The sequence below is a fragment of the Takifugu rubripes genome, chromosome 19 (assembly GCF_901000725.2).
Source record: "Takifugu rubripes chromosome 19, fTakRub1.2, whole genome shotgun sequence".
Lineage (NCBI taxonomy): Eukaryota > Metazoa > Chordata > Actinopteri > Tetraodontiformes > Tetraodontidae > Takifugu > Takifugu rubripes.
In genome coordinates, this window is record NC_042303.1 from 11102753 (window position 1) to 11121227 (window position 18475).

General features: G+C 43.5%; 1 protein-coding gene across 3 annotated transcripts in view; it reads right to left on the reverse strand.

Annotated features, from left to right (window-relative positions):
- The window catches only part of atp2b2 (ATPase plasma membrane Ca2+ transporting 2), a 73401-nt gene that overhangs the window by 53909 nt on the left and 1017 nt on the right, over nucleotides 1–18475 (reverse strand). For 2 of the 3 annotated variants that reach the window (XM_029826367.1, XM_029826365.1), the window contains exon 1: nucleotides 5856–6056. The exons of the other annotated variant lie outside the window; for it this stretch is intronic. The gene's annotated coding sequence lies outside the window, so the exon portion shown is untranslated. Of the gene's footprint in view, nucleotides 1–5855; nucleotides 6057–18475 lie in introns of those variants that run through there. 3 annotated transcript variants of the gene reach the window in all.

The following is an 18475-nucleotide window of genomic DNA, read 5'->3' on the forward strand; positions in this document are numbered from 1 at the left end:
ACCAGTAGCAGCAGCAGCAGCAGCACCAGTAGCAGCAGCAGCAGCAGCAGCAGCAGCAGCAGCAGCAGCAGCAGAACCAGCAGCAGCACCACCAGCAGCAGCAGCAGTAGCAGCACCAGCAGCAGCAGCAGCAGCAGCAGCAGAACCAGCAGCAGCACCACCAGCAGCAGCAGCAGTAGCAGCACCAGCAGCAGCAGCAGCACCAGCAGCAGCAGTAGCAGCACCAGCAGCAGCAGCAGCAGCAGAACCAGCAGCAGCAGCACCAGCAGCAGCAGCAGCAGCAGAACCAGCAGCAGCAGCACCAGCAGCAGCAGCAGTAGCAGCAGCAGCAGCAGAACCAGCAGCAGCAGCACCAGCAGCAGCAGCAGTAGCAGCAGCAGAACCAGCAGCAGCAGTAGCACCAGCAGCAGCAGCAGCAGTAGCACCAGCAGCAGCAGCAGTAGCAGCAGCAGAACCAGCAGCAGCAGCAGCAGTAGCACCAGCAGCAGCAGCAGCAGTAGCAGTAGCAGCACCAGCAGCAGCAGCAGCAGCAGCAGCAGCAGCAGTAGCACCAGCAGCAGCAGCAGTAGCAGCAGCAGCAGTAGCAGCACCAGCACCAGCAGCAGCAGCACCAGCAGCAGCAGCAGCAGCAGCAGCAGCAGCAGAACCAGCAGCAGCACCACCAGCAGCAGCAGCAGTAGCAGCAGCAGCAGAACCAGCAGCAGCAGCAGCACCACCAGCAGCAGCACCAGTAGCAGCAGCACCAGCAGCAGCAGCAGTAGCAGCACCAGCAGCAGCAGCAGCAGCAGCAGCAGCAGAACCAGCAGCAGCAGCAGCAGCAGCCCTGACATAGAGCTCCTCCTGCCTGTGACAAAAATTAGCACAGGACATAACTACTGCTGCACCCCTCCGTACACCCCCCCAACAACGCATCATCATTTCATAGGAGAATTATTAAATAAATGAATTAATCTTTGTTGTTAATTAACTCTAACATGCCTCATCGCCCTCACTAATGGATATTGCAGGTACTGGAAAAGTACAAAATAAATGAGGAATGAAACAAATAATGATGAAAAAACCCAGCACGAGCAGGTGATCGATGCTTCAGAGGGAATCCCCCCCAAACAAGCACAGACACACACCACAGTAGATAACAGCTGCAAGACTGCAGCACATCATCCAAAGGCATGTTAGCTAATATTGTCTTTGAGGTGATTTGTTATATAACAGCCACATGGAGCGTCGCCTTTAAGCAACCACCAGTGTTCAGTAATTGGGCTGAAATCAGATGAAACTGCTGACAGTAGAGGACACGGTGTATACTACTACTGATGATAATACTAATCATGCTAATAACAAATATATTTCTGAATTCCAGTGAACAAGATGCTGACTCATGCCTTAGAGAATGGGACCTATAACATCGAAGCAATAATGCGGTGTTGACTTCACTTCTACAGGGAACGTCTCAGTTTACATTTGCTAGCTCCTTGAGAAGGCAAAGAGATAATAAGTTATTGTTGAGGCTATATTGCTAAAATATATTGCTGGTCAAAAAGACGGTGCTGTACAGAGAATATGACTTATATATGTGGTAACCATGACACCCTTGTAACTTTTTTTTTTCTTCTCAATGCAATTTTAAACCAAGGCACAAACAAAACAAAAAAAAAAGCCCAAGGCAATAAACAATGCATAAATTACCCTTTCAGAAGACACTTTATCACAAAATAAAACACTAATACTGGGCCACTGAAGACTGTCTTAAAAGACATGCAGACTAAAAAAAAAGCAGTGACCTTTCCATAAGTGCTCTTGAAAATGACAGTTTCCACCTCCTCTCTGCTGCCATCCGTCTCGAAGAAGCCATTAGACCACCTGATACTTGAGAATCATGCAAAAAACAAGGGGATGGCAAACGTACTCATGGGGATTTTTCTAATCTGCACAGTGTCACATGTACGCAAACAGCCATGTCCCAGAACTGCTGACTCATCGCTATTTTCAGCACGGAATGCTCAAAACTGTGTTTACTGATGAAATAATTTCACATTTAAACATGTCGACAGAATGAAGAATGTAATGGTTACATTTTTACCCAACTAATGTGTTAATGTACCTTAACTTAGCAGAGGATGTAGAGCACAGAGAGGTCTGCATTAAAATTAGCAAGTCATTTGTAATATATGAGAATAAAAAGATGCTTTTACGTGGCTACTTTCTTATTTGTGGCTACGTGACCCCAAATTTGCACATCTGATTTGCAGGCTTCTTCAAAAGAGTTTCATCATGACAAACAGCAAAACAGGCAGAAAACTGGATCACACCCAATTTTTAGAGTTCAACTACACAGACGCAGCAGGAACCCAGATCCAGAATATTAGTCAAAAAAAAGTGAGTGTTTGACAGAATAAATTAGATTACAGCTGCACTATCTCCTGACAAAAATGCATTTTTAATATGCATGCTTCATGGAAAAGGGGAAACAACCAATTAATCGTCTCTGCTTTTATACATTTTTAATACTATCTAACAAAGGTTTTGACATTAACTTTGCATAAACACAGCTGATAAAATGGGACATTAAAAAAGTGTACAGTACGTCAGAAGAGACCCTATAAGGAGGCCTACTTATAAAAGAATCTCTATAAACCCTATGCTTTGTGGTGTTTAATGCATATATGGTATTGTTTATACTTTGTAGCCACTGTTTTATGCAGGGGAAATAAGAAGAACCAAACTAGATCAATGAGAGCTAGAAATGTTCTCTTAGCAATGCTGCTCAATCATTTTTCATCTCTATTAAATATGAATGGGATATTTTCCCTTGTTTGGCAACGTCTCGGGTACCGTGAAGGCAATCATGTCCTCTTCCCTTGGAAGGCACATGCATGTGCACGCTAGTCTTTTTGTCTACACTTTTACTACGCATGTTTGTTTCCAAGACAACCAGCCCATGCATCATACTCTCTCTGTGTCCAGGATGCAGTGGCAGGGAGTAATTCTTCTTTAAAACACACACACCCGCACTGAACAGCACTTAGGGATGTTGATGTGTCCGGCTGCACTGTGCACCAGTCCTGTAAGGGAGACAGACAGTGCACGTGCAGGACTCAGCTGTGAACTGGACCAACAGAACCGGTGATCTAACTGCTGCTGCTGTAACCAGCCTGCTGCAAATGACTCGACCTCCCTTACAGTCACGGCCTTTTCCTTTTAAACCGAGCTTCAGCTGGATAATATCCAATTTAGTTTTGGCTTCGGTTTTATATATAATGTGTGTTTAAGGCGCTAATCGGTATCTCTCTACCACTCACAACATTCCTCCAACACAGCACTCTTAGAATATGTTATAGTCTGTATGTTAGCGATATAAGTGGTTTTATGTGTTTTTATTTTTGGCAATCAAAAAAAGGGAAGCAAATCAAACAAAAAAGCCCACTCCATCAGGATCTACAGATGCTGCATACGTTTTCTACTTTGCTTCAAGCAATTTGCCTTCAGATTAGTTCCATTTATCACCTTGAAGTCTATTGTATGCTAGTTATATTAACATTCCAAATAATGGGCACATAAATTACATTTGTTAACTATGCATTACCACTATTCATTACATTTACTAATAATACATTTTACTGTACAATCCATGCTCCTTCTATCAATAAAAGCTGACAGGACAAGGAGAGGTGACAGTAAGTTACTGCTGCAAGGGGAGTTGAAGACAGGAAAGACGATTATTTGTCCTCTGTTTGCTCCAAGTGAGATAGTGGAACTCATTGGGGAGCTACCCATCTAATAGGATAATTATTTTAATTTTATACAGACTAAACGGCAAAGCAGGCTTAAAATTAGTCTGGTACTCTGCTGGATTTGTCAATACTGCTTTATTTCCTGTTCATGTCGATGCCACTTCTGACAAAAAGGTGCCAGAACACGTAGAATAGTGCATCAAAGACTACATTTGGTGCTGACTATAGTTATAGGCTATAGTTATCATAGGCCAAGGTGGCCACACAGGCATGAGAACGGAACAGTTTTGCATGATTATTCAGGTTTTCTTTGACTCATGTGCACAACCAAGTGGGGGTGTCTTGCATGCTAGAAAAAGAAGAGATGACAGCGTGGATTCCTATAAATGATGAGGAAAAGGCAACTTTACCCTTGCTGCTTATTTTACTTGTATTTTGACATCTATGGACTGCTACAAATAAACAGTTTGGTGGATCAATTGAACCTGTGAAAACAGCATTCCTCAATGGGTTGGTCTGTTATAAAAAAAAAAAGAAAAAGCCTGACACACTGGAAAATGGTCCAACGTGCCTTGATTGACTCCATCGGTCTTGTGTGGAGGCTGACACAATGAAAGCACTGGTAACCCAAAATTAGACCATCGCTTCCTGGTGGTGGACTGTAAAATGGGTCTTAACGAGAAAACCTCAAAGGAGGAAAGAAAAGAGACAACTGTGCACTGTGCACCGATGGGACAAGGCAAGATGTAATATTGCCATGTGTGGTCTGCCTCCTATCAAAATAAATCAAAGTTTCATGACCGTGAGGGAAACTGGAGGAGTAGGATCAGGTGCTTGGCACAGGGCGAACATGCAAACTCCATGCCTAGCCGGAATCCAACCCCAGACTTTCTTATTATGAAGCTACTGTGTTATAATAATTAAAGCTGTAACTGCATTTCATCCGATAGTAGAGTATTCTTGGCAGCTCTTTTGATTCCAGAGGAATGTCCTGTATTTTCCCAATGCCAAGGGTGGGTTTTCTGGAAATCCCATCTTCCCCTGACCCAAAAATATGCATGTTCAGTTAATTGGTTACTCTAAACTGTAGACGTGAATATAGGTCAGATATGAATGTGTAAGGTCCACAGAGGGTAACCCCCTGAACCCAAAAGCTGAGATCGGCTTCAGATCTTCATTTCTGGGTGAAATCTAAAGACTGGTGGAAATCAAAAAGAAGCCGGGCTGATTTATCGTTTCTGAACCATCCGTCTACCCCAAACCCATCTTGCTGCATTGAAGGTTACGGCTGAGATGACCCTGCCATGCGAACCTCACACAGTGGTGGAGCTACCAGTGTGTCTAATGACTGAATAATTTAGGATTAACGAGACTTAAAGTGAAGCAAAATGACTGACAGCACTGATTTCTTGTTAAAGACTGACTGACTAGTTTGACTGGGATGTCTCCGTATATGCAGTCTGTCCCAGTCACCTCGCTGACTAACTGGTTGGCTGTCAAATGAGGTGACAGTAAACCAGATAAACTACTAACCAATCACTTGGTTTCATTAAAAATCAAACTGACACAAAACTCACTAGCCACCACCAGCCATCCATAAAATCAGACATTATAGAAAGGTAATTAAATTCCACAAGATAAGAGCAAATGCAGTGAGGACAGATTCCCAGCCAGTATATACATATATACTGTATATATATGGTCCCTAATGGAAGCTAAGCCCACTGATGTGGCAGAACCTGTCACCAGGTTTCCTTGTTTACATAAAATGTGCCGTCACCAGAAAAGAGGCGTTCATTCTAGAAACTCTTAATTTCTCCAAAAAAGGAGATCAGGAAAGAAGAATCTGAATACATATCCAGCCCATCCACCTCTTACTGTACATATATCTCAGACCACCTTTACAAGTCTCCGACAGTTCACTTACATATTCACAAAACAGCAATTGAATTGAAGGTGTGAAAACATGAAAGCGCACAAAGATTCATGGACGAATATCGCGGACCCTTCATGCGCGCAGGTGAATGAGTGAATGTACTGAAAAAACAGACCAAAATAAAAGAGTGCATTAAAGACAGACGAACAGATGAGTCATCCATGCATTGTCACGGCGTACATACTTACGTGACAGGAAGCTTACAGCGTGGAAATCCTCCAACCTCAAGATTCTGTGATGCTGGCGCATGCAGCAGCAGACTAAGCACCACGGTCGTGTGCCCTATGTGTGTGTATGTGGATGTAGGTGTGTGTGTGTGTGTGTGAGTGTGTGAATGTGGAGACTTGCTAAGCTGCACACTCACTGCTACTGCCTCAGCTGGGGCTGTCTCAATGCATAGCCTGTACCATTTTGACAGACTGCAGGGGTGGTAGTATATAGGTGTGTGAACAATGCTGCATAATATTAAAAATAAAATAAAAAATAGATTTTTTTTAATTCAACAGAGCTGATTAGGCAGGAGAATAAAACAGTTGGATAGATAAAACTGATGGCTGGCTTTATGAAAACAGAGAAAGGGTTTAATCTCAATGAAAAGCGTCATATCATTTACCTCTTTCTCGGGATAAAGGTCACAGCATTACAGGTCCAACAAGAGGGAGGGAAAAACAGCCAAACTGAAAATAGGGAAATGAGGAAAATGCAGAAACAAGACTGAAGGGTGTGAAATTAGGCAGTACACAAGGACGTGAGAGGGGACGCAGCGATGGAAGACAGGCAAGAAGAAGAGGGGGTAACATTCAAGGACACAGATCACTGTCTGCTTCATTCACATCTTTGGGATGCCCGAATGGGAGACATGAGCTTGCATTCAGCGTGCCCCAGCAGCTGCAGGACATGCTGCTGTAGTGTGAAGTGTGTGTGTGTGTGTGTCAAGCAGGACACACATACAAGTGCAAGGCCCCAGCCAGTCATCCATCCAGCATGCTGCTGTCGCGTTACTATCAACCATGGCACCCTGTAACGTTAACAGGCAGAGAAGGTGACATGAAGGATGCGCCACGGCTTTTCGGGTTAAAAGTGCTCCTCCTCTCTCACTCTTTCTTGCTGCTGCTTGCTTTTTCAACTTGCTGTGTCACACACTCTTCCTCTCCCCTGCTATGCCTGGTGGGTGTAATCCATAGGCATCATATACAGGACGGCACATTCAACACCCACTTGAGAACATTTGGAGCTGAGATCTACACGTGCGGCTGTCAGCACAGCTAATATGATGCATGAAAGGTGCTGACGTACCTGAACTGTTGTAGACGCCTCATTAATGCTGCAATCTTCTGTACAGTAAAGACAAAATGAGCCACTGTGTAACGCGTTAAAACCTGGCTCTATGTTTTTGGTTATTTACAAAACTTCAAGCACTGCAAACATCCAGGTGTGCCTGGACCTGATTTATTACTGCAGGGGAGACCAGTTCAACCAGGTAATTAAGCTGAGGTGGCCTTTTAAAACATTTACTACACAGTAGTTAATGTTTGCTGGGTTATATATTGCGTGTAAAGAAACTTGTCATAGAACCAATGTCTTTTTTTGGAACGGAACCACAGCCACACAGAAATGGGGTTCAGAGGCAAACCCTGAATATCAATGCAGCATGTCGGAGGGAAGTCAGAGCTGCAGTGCACCAAAACCTGGGAGAAAGAGAGACGACACGGGCAGACAGCCCTGCAGAGACAAGACAGCCTAAACTTTCCAGTCCCCTTTAACTTATTTGAAACATGACACCATCACGATATATCCATTACCTATCTATTATGAACCTAATTTAATAGTTACGTCATCTTGTACCTACTTAAAGCCCATAAGCAGACCCATTGTTCACATTTAACTGCTTTGGCAATGTCAAATTTAGGAATGTAAATGCAACATCTTGGCTAGTTATGTTACCCATTAAATGTAACCATTTAAGAATCCTGTTTAAGCAGCCAGCAATATCTCACCATATAGGCTCATCATTCACTAAATGACCTTTTCCCTCCTTCCCATCAGGTGAAAAGCTTGCCTCATGATAAGTTCTCATATCCTCAAAAGCCCCCATCAAACACAATCAGCATTAGCTTTATATTGTGAGGCCTGAGCCCATCTTCTGAGTGCTGCAGTAGGGGAAACACTGCGTCTGGGTGTAAGGTGGAGAATCAAGTCAATGAGGCAAGACCCAAAGGCCTGAAGACAGGTAAACAGCACACACACACACACACACACACACACACACACACACACACACACACACACACACACACACACACACACACTCTCTCTCTCTTATCTAATGTTGGTCATCCATGTGACTGAAGTGGGGACATTGCCCACCTCAAAAAATAATCCCAAATCTGTTGCACTTTTAGAAATTTTACTGACTTTCCCCTATTCTCAGTTGCTGGAGTTTGCGCTCTTCAAATGCATTAGAGGGCCCAGGTGGGCGGAGTTTCTCTTTAATCACGGGACACATGTAGTGTTGAGGGTCCCATCAAACCGCCCAGTTCTCCCTCTCTTGTATCTCTCTCTACTGCTGAGTTAATTTCTCAGTTCTTGCTTTAAGAGCAACTTATCTTCCTTCCCAAGGTTAACCATGAAGAACGGAAACGCACGAGCCTTAAAGCTGCGCAAGAACGCATGTGTGAACATGCACCCACCATCTACAGATGGGGGGACAGGTTGACAGGATCCCTGCATACCAAGCCCAAAGACAAGGGTAGAGAGAGGAGAGGGCGACGTTACAGTGATGAAGAAAACACATAGCCCAAAATAACCTGTGTTTAATACAAAATCTGCTATCGTATCTTTCTACTGACAAACCTAGTTTGGTTCAACCACGTGTCTGTCCATATATCCAAATAATCCAATTATCTAGACTTAGTTCGTGCCCAACATCACTGCCTTCATTCTGTTCCCATCTCAAGGTGTCAATAAATCAAATGAGCAGCATGTCAGCTGGTACCTGACAGACTGATGGACTGCTGACCTAAAGCTCCTCCCTCATAATACAGAAGGCCAACTCAGAGGTCCCTGAGGCAAATTTAAATTTTATCAATAGACAATCAACGCAATTTACTGCTCTGAATACATAAAAGACAATATCTCATCTTTGATATGCGTGACAGCTTTGAAACGTTGAGCCGAGCAGTGATAGCGACCTCTCTCGTCTCCACTGAGGGTGAATTGAGTTTAGGAAATTGTTATTAAACTCCTATTCAATATGGTAATAATACATGCTAATTTTTCATTTATACTAATGTACAGGCACAGTCAACAGTTCAATTGATTATCTCATTTACAGGTGAGGGCTGCAAATGCTTCAGCTGAAGCTGAGGGCCGGAGGTGTGCATTAGTTATCCATTGGCTACAGACCAGGGAACATGATGTGATTACTTTCTTCATAAAATCAATTGGCAGTCATATAAAACCCTCTGAACGCGCCGAGTGTGTCGTGCATCTCTTTAAAAGCCCAATATTTCTGGTGAAGCATGGGATCATTTGCGACAAGCTTTGCAGTCCTTTACAGCGGGTCAATCTCAGGAATATATTACAAGGCAGAGAACACAGTTCAGTGTACAGTAATTAAAAGGTAAATACGCTCATCGAAAGTGAAACTCAACTTTTTCAGCAGTGGTCCCTCTTGATCACACTGAGGGCTGACACCTCTCCCAGTTTGTACTCTGGTAATTGAGAAGGTAAAAGAATAAAAGAGACTGGTCTATCTTTGACATTGCCAATCCACGTATCACAGATGGCAGGGGGAGGCCTTGAAGTGGAAGTAAATGGGATAATCAGCCACTGTCATGTTTCCCTGGCATATGGTCATATGTCCCAAGAACTTTCCTGATGTAGGTTTTAGTTGGCTTTAAGATGAAGGCAAACGATGAGCTGGGCTCCAGTTTTATTACAATTAAAGAGGAATTCAGCAGTCCCACGCAAACCAGTCGCACCAGTTCTGTATAAGTTTGTAAGTGGTGGATAAACAACCATTTAGATTGTACTAGCATGTTATGATTCTACTGTAAAGCTGAACCAGAAGTACAGCAGATAAAAGGCACAAGTTGGGGTGAATTTGTGGTGAAGAAAAAGAGCAAGAGGTGTTTTTCCCAGGGGAAATATCAAATCAGGTTAGTCAGAGGCTGGTGGGACAGAGCTTTGTATTGCAGTGCACAGAACAATCTGGCTGAGAGCGAGTGGGCAGTAGCAGCTTAAATACTGGGGAGTGAGGTTAAGCTGATGAAGTGATAGCGGCTGGCAAGCTGAATGGAAAATTACTGGCAGGTTTTGATTGCAGCAATGTTGCAGCAACGAAATGAACAAATCAATTTAAAAATCTAAACATTAGCAACGTTCACTCCTGTTTTGAAGCACGGCAAGTGACATCTTCATAGACGGAGCCCAACCAGGCTGTCGCTCGTGCCGACTGCTGCTGAATCCAGCCTGTTGGAGCGTCTGAAAAATTCTACAGCCTGGAATAAACCTGTGGCCACCAGGTCTGAAAAAAATACATTAGGATGTCAGACACATTTGCAATGGATTGTAGCAACTGCTGACACAGTGGAGAATGACCTTAGAGGGAAGTCATTAGTTATCAGCTCACATCAGCATATATTCTTCACAATCAATTAATCTTTAAAGTCTTTTGGTTGTGACTTTTTTTCCCCACCCAACAACATTGTGGAGATTGTGGTGCAGCTGCAGATCACTTAGCTCGGAGTGCAGCAAACTCCTCATCTGAGGCGAGCTCTGCAACATGATGACAGGAACGTGAATTCTTCACTTTCAATCAACATTTTCACATCGTAATGTGAAAATGGGCTTTTAGTGGTTAACCAAGAAAGAGCAGTAATGAGCATGACGGTCTGTAATTAAAGGATCCAGGGTTACTTTAAAAGGGAATCAAACACAGCGATGTCACATTTCACAAAACATACAGTATACCCCCACTTATCAGTGGTGGTGTTATTAACAACAACAACAACAATAATAATAATAATAATAATCCTCTCAACTAACACAAAGTTATCACGTTTACACTGTGAATACTCTTAAATCACCTCCAATCTAATTATTTCTAATCGTTCCAACTTAAAATTGTAGTTTGGGTTGTGTGCAGTGTTCACAGTATGTGTTGAAATATTTTATGCTCTAAAAAGTAATTGTTGCTATGCAACTGATCTGGCACTGAGAGAAACGGTAGCTCGCATAGGCTCCCACATGAAAGTACAGCCCCCAAACACGCACGCGCACACAAGGGTGCACGCACGCACGCACACATACACACACAGGGGATCTGTTTTTTTGACCTGTTCTACAATTACAAAATCATACACAAAATAGTCAGCTTGCTCACTTACTGCTGGTTGCTGTTGCAGCGCTTCAGTGCAAACCTATCACGCTCACACCAAGGGCATGTTCTTCTATGATACAGTTTGGCACAGTTCATCACATAAAAGGAAGGAGCAGGGGTATATTTTTAAAACTGATGAGGATCCTTTTATTTGCAATGTAACTGAAGAAAGAAAGAGAAGAGAACATTTAAAGCAGAGGGTAGAACTCTGCTGTGTAATGATGATGAGAGGTTAATTAGCCTGCTGCAGATTCACTGCCGCAAACTGACTTAAGAATTTTAAAAAGCCGGGAAGGATGGCTGGATGGCCACAGGAATAAAGAAGAAGAGATACAGGGAAATAAATGAATCTGATTTTCCACATATTGCCGGATTATTGATTAACCTGCTGCTGCTTCGACTTCAGGCGTAGTTGGTCATATACAGGTCAGATGAATCATTATCCATACAGAGTCTATAATTATGAACCACATGAATGATCCTTCCTATGTGCTTATGAAGGGCAAAGACACCTTCAACAACGTGTCGATGCATGAGGAGGGACAGGAAGAGGGAAGAGATCCCTTCCCACTGCAACACTCCCCAGCAACGCTCAGTGACTGTTAGATGTAAGGTTGCTGACCATAGCAAACTCCCCGGCGGGCTTATGAAGTGATAAAATATGCAAAAAAAAGAAAAAAAAGAAGGTAAAAGTAAAGCTGCTGACATCGTACAAGGCGTATGGGTTGATTGGAAACCAGAAATGCCTCTAGGTTTTAGCGCCCTGCAGTGGGGTGGTGACCTGCCAGGTACATTCCAGCGTCTTACACAACGTCTGCATTTTCCCAGTTCAGTGGAAAACAAAGAGCAACAGAATGAGTTGTTATTTCTCAGTTTTAACTGAGCTGTTAACCATTTCTATTGACCGACACATCTCCAAGAAATGTCCATCTGTATAATTACACACAATCTTTAAGAAATAAGAATGATGCTGTAAACGATGTAAGTAACTCGGAAAATGTATCATCAACTGTACTTGCTGTTTCTTTTAGTTATTTATAGCAACTGGTTGCTCAGCTAGCCAAAGAGCAGCGTCATAGAGCCTGTATTGCCATACATTAAACCACTGCAATGCTAATGCAGTTTAAAGTAAAGACTTCAATATGTACTCTTTTAGACCAATTAACTGTACACAGTAAAACACATCATCATTAATCATCACTCTAATGACAAGGAAGATCTCTGTGAACTCCTGTGAACTGTATCTCCATGACTCTTAGCTGTGCACTCAAACAGATATCTAAGCTGTTACATCCATTCAAGAACTTTTACCACGACAACCATTATGTTGTGAAACTTCGTGACTGATGGCTGAGCTGATTAATCTCTGTGCTGATTGGGTGGACTCACAATCCCACAGATCTCTTCTCCAGAGACATTACAATGGACAGTCTGACTGCAAATGACTTCAACCGCAAAAAGACTGCCGCGCCGCAACGCCTACTGGTTCAAGTGGCTCCACTCTGGTAAAAGTGGCGGCACGTTATCCATCTTTAGCTTGGGTCAATAGAATTATCAGCGCAGAAATATCACCACTGCTGCAATGGCCCACACAGCATACATGGAAGGATGGATGGATGGATGGTGGAAGGAAGGAAGGATGGATGGATGGATGGATGGATGGTGGAAGGAAGGATGGATGGATGGATGGATGGATGGATGGATGGATGGATGGTGGAAGGAAGGAAGGAAGGAAGGAAGGATGGATGGATGGATGGATGGATGGATGGATGATGGGTGGGTGGGTGGGTGGGTGGCTGGGTGGATGGATGGATGGATGGATGGGTGGATGGATGGATGGATGGATGGGTGGGTGGGTGGGTGGATGGATGGATGGATGATGGATGGATGGGTGGATGGATGGTGGAAGGAAGGATGGATGAATGGATGGATGATGGAAGGATGGATGGAAGGAACAATGGATGGATGGATGATGGATAGATGATGGATGGATGGATGGATGATGGATGGATGGATGGATGGATGTGTCCAGACAGCAATTATGAGCGATGAACTCGAAATATGTTGATCTGTCAGTCAACTTTCCTGATGATAAGAATGGAACTAGTTTGGCCCACAGACCCAAATTCACACATAAGACAAATAACTCTCCTTGAATAGGAATTACCATGGTAACACATGACAAAGTTCCACTATCTAACGAAATCCCATTATAAGATAGCACCCGTGCTGTCTATTGGATGAAATATAGAAAACACCCAGGAAAAAATAAACAAAGCAAACACAAAGAAAGAAGAGCGAGAAATGGAAGAGAACCTTTCTGTGTGTGTGTGTGAGAGTGGGGGGGTGTAAGAGGACTCATGGAGTGTATCGCTAATTTTGGAAGATAACTTACGTACGTATAAATAGTGATAAACTGTAGCTGATTAGCCTAAAGGCCAAAGCAGCCTTTTCTAGTTTTGCTGTTTGATAGAGAATAACCATAGTAATTATTAATGACATGTACTGGAGGTAGAACCTCTCTGTGCTGCATCCTGTGTTCTTTTTTTGTTGGAATGAGTGCTTGGGTTCATTGATGGTATCTCTCTCCCGGCACTTTAATGGATGTGGTACACTCGTCTGCGGCCTCAGAATTAACATGGTCAGGTTATTTTTTCTCAGGGGCTATTTCCACTGGCCAAACAGAATTTTTCCATTCACTCCTTATATTTGTGTAAGAGGACGACAAGCTGTGTTTTTCCAGGGACTGGCGGTAGTAAGGTTCTGCTCTCTGGAAGATTTATTGGGGAGGACGACAGGCTGCTGCACTTTAGTTATCAAAACCGGCTAATCTCCACATTTCTTTATCAATGAAACATTAACAGTTGTCTTTAGTGAGCTCAAGGGACTGATACAAACATGAGATTCAACATTTTTAAGAGTGAAATAAAAATACATTTACAGTGAGTATTGCCCTGTAATGAAATGGCATTTTGCAAGGCTTGGAGGGTGTTTGCAACCAATAAAAAACATAAACAGCAGTTTGGCAAAAGCTCCAGAACTTCACTTAAGTGTGAAAATGTCTCATAATTACTCTCTTGGTAACTGTTGCTTCATTTCCTATTGACAGAGCAATGAAAAATGAACTGCTGTAAGTAATATAAGGTAGAGTTAAGGCTTTTACATGCTCTGTTCTCACTCCCAGGGCTGTAAGAGGAAAATTTGCTTTTCCATTTTTTGGCTAGTTTGGGAGTTCCCACAGCTTGTTCTCCAGGCAGAGGTTTTTTCTGGACTGGTTTCCGCCACCTGTTGCACGATTGGTCAGAAATGTGGCGTGGGCGTGGCCATCGCAGAAATGTTGAGTTTTCCACTAGCATAAAAGTGAACGCTGCTGGACGGTTCCGTAGAACAGCTGGCCAAGGTGGTGAAACAGGACATAGACTTGTAGAAAACATCGTGTACGGCGGGATGGGTAATAATTCATGAAAGGATGTCGCCTAAATGTTTTGCATAGAGGAGAACAGCTGTCACAAATGTACAGAAAAAGGCACGTGTGAAGCGCGCTGCAGTGGGAGGGCCTATGAGACGTGCCAGGAGCTCTTGTAAAGTTTGAAATGTCCCCTCTTTTTGAGTTTGTAACATTTTTTTTATCACTGAATATTTGTTTAACATTTTTACATTTAGCTACATTTTATCCATTTGATGGGAGACGCTGATAGTTCTGGTTGCCAGGTATCAGCGTCTTACACCTAAACAAGATTCTGTAACATAAATGTGGTTGAACCAAATGCAACGTAGCATGATTGGAAATGTTAGGTTAGGTCTGGGAAAGCCAGATAAGCTTTCCTGGGGGAGTTGACATAAGATGTAAAACACTGATGTCAAAAATGTATTTGTAGTCTTTGCTTTTTGCTCCCGGAAGCACTTCAATTCATGTTTTACGTATTTATATAGTGCAGTCAATCATGTTTAACACAATTACTTTATAGAAAAGTGATTAGATGGCTGATGCTATAATGTTTGCCGATGTCGTAAAGTTCACTGTGTTTACCTTTAAAGTGGTCAGTTACGCTGAAAATGGCAGGACAGCTGGACCAGCACGTAATGTTCTCTGAGCTCTCTTCATGTGCCGAAATCAACAATGATGAGGACTCTGGGTCTGCTTCAAATGTCCACCATTTTGGGAGCATTTTAGCATCCAGGCAAATTGAATAAGTCAGCAGGTTTAGATGAACCGATGTGCACTATCCCCAGTAAAGGAAGAGCTCCATGATGATGATGTTGGATTTCTTGCCTAATGAGTTCATCCAGCTATAAAAGTGAAGCTGCAGCGGCCGCAGAGCTGTGCAGCGTTCAACGCTGAGGCTTTCCTGCAGATGTGGACATATTACACATATAACAGAGCTTAACTGTGCGCACGTTTTCACTCTTGCCAATATTACTGTTTGAAACCGATTTGCATCATCCATTATCTGTGAAACAGGGGTTCTAAAAGAGAGACGTCCCTTTGATGTGACTCATAGTTCTTAAATGAACTAATATGTCCATCCAGATCTCTGCATGTTGACGCCTGTATGAAAATACTGATGATATTGTGGTGAACCGGACGTCTTTAATGTCTTTCCATGTCCTGACTCTTGAGCCCGTTTCAAAAGCAGCCTGACACATTAATACTTGCAGTAGAGGTTGAATGTCGCTACGGTATTTAAAGCTCAAGTCAAAGCATGGGAAAGGAGCGTAAATCTGGAGTATTTCAGAAAATGTCAAGCGCTTCCAGCTAATCCTTGCATGCTCTACAGTAGCCATGCAGGTGAAATCAAAGACCAGTAAGACAGAGACTTACTCACAGGAAAAAAGGCGACAGAGGAGGAATGTGGTAATGATGCCGAGGAAAGTTTCCCCACGGATAATCCTTTTGGCAGTGGCGATCTGGTAGACATAGGGGACCCTAAATATAACCTAAACAGCCAGGAACGGCGGCGGACGGCAGATGAAGTCGAGCTTTCCCGCGTGGCGTGATGAGCACATCTGTTACCTTCAAACTCATCTTGAAAGGTTGAGAAACTGCACTGAGAGGAACGAACAGGAGGCATCAACGCGGGGCTCCGTCTATTTAACAAATTAAAGGAGGGAGGAAGTGAGTGGAGGAAGGAGGGCGAGGGAGAGCGGGAGGGAGGGGCGTGTGTCATGTGTACCTGCGAGCGTGACCTCCTGTAATGAGAGCCCGTATTGTTCACATTTCTGTTTAATACCTATTGAGGGTGGATGAACAGCAGGGGGCCAGTGGACAGAGGGAGAACCGGCCTTTATTTTCGTGGTCATTTTATTTCTATTGGTTATTTAATAGCATAAAAGCAGTGAGATCTATCTGTTTATGGGGACCAAATGAGGTGGACACCAAGACACTTAAATACAAATCTCTCTCCAGGTAGAAAGTGCTGAGGAAACGCCGCGCTGGGAATATATCTAATTACAATGTGGCAAAGGAAAGGTGACAGAACTGGCATCAGATTTCACAACATAGCACCTTTATTCCTTTTGAAGAGGCACCATTTTGCTGCTGCGAGTCTATTTACCTTTCGGTAAACAGCGAAAGGATTTTGTTCCGCCTTCAGCCTTTTTCTCACTAGATAATGAGTCCATTTTCATTTTTGGATGAATTATCAGTTCTTTTGTTCATCTCCTTTTCTCTGTAGTGTTAAATTCTCACCGTGGAACACCCGCGGTTCTAGCAGATACTGAAATTCCCTCGGTAATTACACCGTGGTGTGTTCACAACCTCACCATGTATGTTTGGACGCATAAATTGCTGGTCTGACAGAAGCAGCAAGTAGACGCAATCCAGGTCTAATAATGAAACAACACAACACAGTTAGAAGACAGATGAGGTTTTAAAATGGGCCTCCAACAAGGTCCTTGTTACTGGAAATGGATCACCTTAGAATCCACTGAGACTTTAATGGTTTTTGACATGTCCAACACATTTGCTGACCCGTTGGACCATTTTCCCATCACATTTGTGATGATGTCATGATGTCAGGAGAAATTGACATTCCTTTGTGCCTCCATGTTTGTTGCACCTGATGCACCATTGGCTTCGTCCTCCCTGGCCACAGCGGCCAGTGGGCGTGTCCTGCACGCCACCCCAAAACGCTGCACTGCGCCTTTAATATTAATTTTCAAATGAGGTTGTAATCAGGTTAATATGCACCAAACTTGTTGTTAAGTTTCTCGCAAGAACCGACTTTGGCACAATTGTCAACTTCCATGAAGTGTCTGGAAACGATAAATCACAGTCAGTAAAAGTTTGTGATGAATGAGTTGGCCCTTGCAAGCAGCATCCTTGTGCTCAAGGAGGACTTGTCCTCCACTTGGAAATGTACAGGAGCAGGGATTGTTCCTTACAGTCGCAACCGAATCTATTTTCAGCAGCGTCGACACGACACACAGTGTGTATGTAACCACACACAGAGGAGGACTCAAAAAGGATGACACGTGAGGCGGAGCGGAGGTCTTCCCATGCCCCCCTGCCCTCTCTGCTGGCCATCTCCCACAGGCTGAGCTGTAAATAAATAGTACCCCAAAACCCTTTGCACGCTCTCTCACACAAACGTGCACAGATACGCATGGGTGCACGCTGAACTATATTTAGAAATGGACTCTAGCCTAAAAGTGCCTCTCTTCCATATGGGCCGCATCAGCGAGACTTTAGACAATAGGCAAATCCTTGTCGTCGCAGACAAATCTGGGAAATGTCTTTAGTGTAAAGGCAGAATCTGATCAGCTTCTGCTCGTGTCGGCTGCCGTTGATTTGATTAAACAGAGCAGCACTGCAGTTTTCATCAGCGCGCACAGCGAGGAAACGGAGGTTACGCAACCAGCGGTGCCGAGACACATCCCAATAAATGGAGGCTTTCCCACAAGTGCGTCTAGGCTTATTCACCACAGAAGGATGGCAAAAAAAAAACGATGTTAAGTTCCTGCTTTGGATTCAGATGTAAAAAAAGAAAACTAAAAAAGACAATGAGATGAATATAAACTCTGCACCACAATATTCAGGAAGGTTCTGGTGAATTATCGGAGTAATATCGTTGTGTACATATGGGCTGGAGTTGGGGGGGGGGGCAAAGCAAAGCTTAAACACAATACCTTAAGCATAATTTGGAGCTCGGCATTGGCGCTTGCGTCCTGTAAACAATAAAAAACTGAAACGTTCCTCAAACTCACTACTTCCAATTACGTGTTGACTCAGACAGCTTGATACTGCGCTCTGCCTGCCCAGTAGAAAATAGCGAGGTGGTCTCTCGATGTTCAGCCATCGACCTGCTTTCACGATAGTGAAGCATTTTGTCAAGCGAACGGCTCCGACTTTTCCTGGGAAAAGGCCAATGATGAACGATGTCCTATAGGGGCAATGTGAACCGTCTGGGAATCACTGTACGAGTT